This window comes from Vigna unguiculata, chromosome 10 (genome assembly GCF_004118075.2).
Source record: "Vigna unguiculata cultivar IT97K-499-35 chromosome 10, ASM411807v1, whole genome shotgun sequence".
Lineage (NCBI taxonomy): Eukaryota > Viridiplantae > Streptophyta > Magnoliopsida > Fabales > Fabaceae > Vigna > Vigna unguiculata.
The window spans coordinates 20298806-20303583 of NC_040288.1; positions in this window are offsets into that span (position 1 = coordinate 20298806).

Sequence of the window (4778 nt, forward strand, 5' to 3'; positions counted from 1 at the left end):
TAGCCATCTCTCACTCAGGCACACTCTTTTCTTCCTTTCTCACACTATTTCACTCTCCCTCCTTTGTTTTTCACACTTGGTACTCAAAGCATAAAGTTTTAATACCACTTTGTTGAAAAAACACTCACGTACACAACGAGAATTAGATAGAAGGGACGAGACACACTCTGTAATGATATGCAACGTAATTCACTGTTGTGTTTTCATTGACAAAGAATGGGCTATTATATAGCCACTTACAACTGACTAAAATAACAACTAAATTAAATCTAATTCACCAAATATAAAATACCCTATCACTTTGTTAAATAAAAACAACTCTGTATTATATAAACCGTAATACAAAGATTATCTAACAAAATTAAAGATCATCTAAGAAACAGGGTTGTTGAAAAAGAAGCCATCAAGATGGTTGTCAGTTCAGGAAATGATTTTGAAGTAGTTCTAAACAGCAATTTGGTACTTTTCCCTATTCTTTCTACTTTAAATTCAATGAAGAGTGGTCTGGCCGAGTAAGTCTCTAGTAACATTATTTTTGGTTAGATTTAATCCAAAAAATATTATTTCAATGAACAATTAGAACCGCTATTTGCTATGAGATTTTTGTCATAATCTTCTAGAAGCTTCCATGATTCATCTAATAAAATTATATTTATCGTATTAAATATAGGTTTTAGCTGACAGTTTGAGCACTGTGTCGATTCGTGAAAGGATTGCAGTATATGGGTTCCGATGTTGTGGCAATGAACTTTGTCAAGATTGATGATGAAAGGTAAGCACTCCAAAAGTTTGATTTTGTGGTACAAACAAATGAACAACATTATTTTTTTTCTACATAGTTCTTTAAGGTAAGGTAAGAGTGCTTATAACTGTCTACCCTCTCTAGACCCTAATGAGTCATGGTTAATGAAACAAGATTTCTATACCTGCTTTATATGGCAATGCTAAATTTCAGTATAATACGCATGGAATCTTGTTTCATAATGCTTCCATTGCCATATATTGTTCCTAACTTGAAATGTGTTATATATTACCATTCCTAATACTATTTACTAGTCTCCTTTGTTGATGTTAGGTTTTCAATAAATCCTTTAATATTGCCTAGAGTTGAATGATCTCTCATTCTTTGTGTAACTCCCTTAAATAAAAGTTGCAAAGCCTTGGTACAATGTATCTGCAAGTTTTGACTAATATGAATTTCAGGGAGTACATTGTCGACCCAATGGCAGCTCCTGGAGAACTCATTCCATCTGATGCTACTGCATCACACATTGAATGCGATGGATCTCCTTTGTGGCCAATGTAGCATCATTCAGTAGCGGGGTTGGAAGTTCATCTTGAAGAAGCTTCAGACTATGGAGGGAAAGAATCTGGTTTGAGTGGGCTTGCTACAGGTAAGGAAGATTGAAAGAAACCATCCAATGAATCCAAAAGCACCCGCTATGCAGAGAAGATCAGAGTGAAGGAATCTTTCATTAGTCCTAACTATCCATACATGCATGGAAGATCTCCTTCTTGGACCGAGGGCTTCAGTTCTTCTGCAGCACATAGAATGAAAGTCAAAGATGTTTCAGACAATTTGTATAAAAAGTTTTATCCCATTTTCATGAGGCCAAGACTAAACTGAAATTCCTATGTCCCTATGAGTTTTGATTAATCACTTTTTAAAACAAGATAATCTAATTATTTATATGTTATTACTTGACGCTGGTTATTATAAAATAATTGCTTATTATTTAATACAATATTAGATTACTAATTTTTTGAATATGATAAAATTATTAATATCTTCTAAAACACTTAAATAAAATAGATAATTACGTTATTGGTTATAGAACTAATGAAAATTAATTAATAAATATTATTTTGAATTCTAAAAATTAAATATATATATATATATATATATATATATATATATATATATTAATGGTTTAAAACCTTAAATGATAATAAAATATGATATATTTTTATGATCGTTTTTAATTATTAAAATATGATAAAATTATATATAATAAGAGTAATTTTTGTGACTGTTTTTAGTTAATAATATTTTCTTTTCTTTTTTTAAAGAAATACAGTATTTAAATTTTTGTTGTCACAAACAATTTTTTACATTTGTTGTTTAGGTGACTTTTTTAATTGTTCAGAAATATCATTAATAACGGTTTTAACTATTAAAATATATAATTTAAACCTTCGCAAATATAATATTTTTTACAGTGTGAAAATAATAAAAAATAGAGATCAATGACTTCGATATATTTTTAATTAATTAATTATGAAGGCGATTTGCTTATAGGACATAAAAAAAGTTCTCTACTAATTATATACGAACAAAAAGATATTTTAAAAGTAAAAACTAAACTGTATTGCAGAAAAACACAAAGAAATAGTGTTATAGAAATACAGAAAGATATTAGTGCTTCAACGCTAGAGGAAGGTTTTTTTGTATTATTAATAGGAATTAACTCGATAAAATGGATGATAATTCTTTTTCAAGATTTAGTTTGATCAATTTCCTACATTCTTCAGCCACTAAACCTCTTTTATGTGTATTCTTCTTTGCAGGACCAACAAACACTTGATTTTCACTCTTAACTAGGATGTTATTTATGTTTCGATATTAATCTAATGTAAAAATTATTAATTTCATTCACCAATTTACCTACGCACTCAATGAATTCATGAGATTGTTTTCTTATAAGGATCTCCTTGAATTTTTTTGGTGAAGATGAAGATGGAATGTAACAACAAATGGATGAAGCGAAAAACAACGATGATCGAATTCAAAAGATGGATATGATAATTGGTGAAAATGCGGTAGAACGATAAAATATTAAATTAGCTTGCAGAATATAAATTATCAATGAAAGCAAAGAAACTTATAGTAGAAATCAATGAAAGCGATGACTCAACTTGCAACGATCAACATTGGTTTAGCAATTTTCTGTTCACGACGTTTCAGAGTGTATCATTTGTTCTACAATTTGTCACCCTCTGTAAAATAAAAAAAATAATCATATTTATTTTTTCTAACCCTTTCCTTAGATAATTACAAGACTTGAATTTAAATTTGAATAAATTACAAGTAACTATCTAAAACTACCCTTAGCGATTTTAGAGTCCACATAGATAACGATGTTTGGCAAAGGGAATACTAATTGACTTTCTTAAGAGTTACATGTCTATCATATAACATCCATTTCATAGGAAATATTTGGTAAAATTGTCATTCGTTGACACCATCTCTGTTAAATATAATCCTCTCTAGTTTCCAACCATTGAGGCTTAGGAGGCATGCGATGACGCTTCGATGGAATTTCAAGGGATATTGGCCTTCATTCACACCATCCTTGTAGATTTTATATGAACCTTTATTTCTCGATGGACCGTTCTGAAATCTGACCATCGATTATTCGTTTGCAATTTAACTTATTTACCTTATTAACCTTTAGACCATATCAACTATCGATCTCTTAAATAATTTCTTCCCACTTCTCGATGACCTCAACAGTAATATAATAGGTTGAGATAAATTGTAATGAAGCTCTTTATTCTATTTTTTTTATAAACAAATAATAAATATTTTTATAATAGAACATTTGAAGTGTTTTAATATGATTGCATAATAATATGTACACACAGTTTGTCTGATCCTCCAATCTAGACCCATAATTATGTCCTCAAAAGAGCTAACAAGATAATACTTCTTATTTATGATATTCAGTGTGTTAAGATGTTTAAACAATAAGACTAATACCAAAACCTTACCCTATAAAGTCTTTCCAAAATACAACATTATTCAACTTTAATTTTTCTTGCATTGATCATATCTTGTAATTAACTCTCCCAATATTTTTTTTATTAACAAAAAATGAAATAATATAATAGTAGAGACCTAGCTTTCCTACTATGAAAGTTCTTCCTACTTAAATACTCCATGTTTGACCAATCTCAAACCTGGCATCCAAGTACATTCTTTCTTTATTTGCATCTTCACTAACTTAAATATCCTAACGAATTTGGTGCTTGGTATTGATACCTAAATCAAGTTCTTTATTTTGCAATACATTTTAGCTTCCCCGACGTTATCCAAAATTCTCACATACTATCCAACAATATTTGTAGGAATTTACTAAAGTGACTTTCATTTTTATTATATTCCATACATGATCGTTTTTAGGGCATCGAAATTGAAAGGCCAAAAGACAAAGATATCGAGAAAAATTCATGAAAGTGATGATTATGCATGGAATCAAAATAAATATCAATAAAGGAAGGGAAATGAGGAATGATAAAAAAAAATTCAAGAAATGCATTCAGAAAGTTGTTTGTTATCGAGAAGATGGACAACACATCGAAAGAGAAGTTAGCATATGATAACTAATGCAAAACATGGAGTTAGTAGGCATAACTGACACAACGTGAGCAATTTTGAAGAAATTATAAAAATTTATGTAATTTTCATTTACTTTACAAAAAGGATGAAAATATAAATAGGTTGTTAATGTACAAAAAAAGGTGACAAATTGTGGTTACAAACACTTTGAGAACGTCACAAACAGAAAAATTGGCAAATCTAGTGATGATGTTTTCAATTTGGGTTACTACTTTCATAAATTTCATTTACCAGTTCTTATTTTATTCTTGGTAATTTAGTTTCTTGTAATTTACATTCGTGCACTTTACATTTCCACTTTGTTAAGCAATTCCACTGGAATCCATCTTCTTCATTCTTCTTCGTCACCATTCCATCTTTATATAAAAACCCAAAAGAC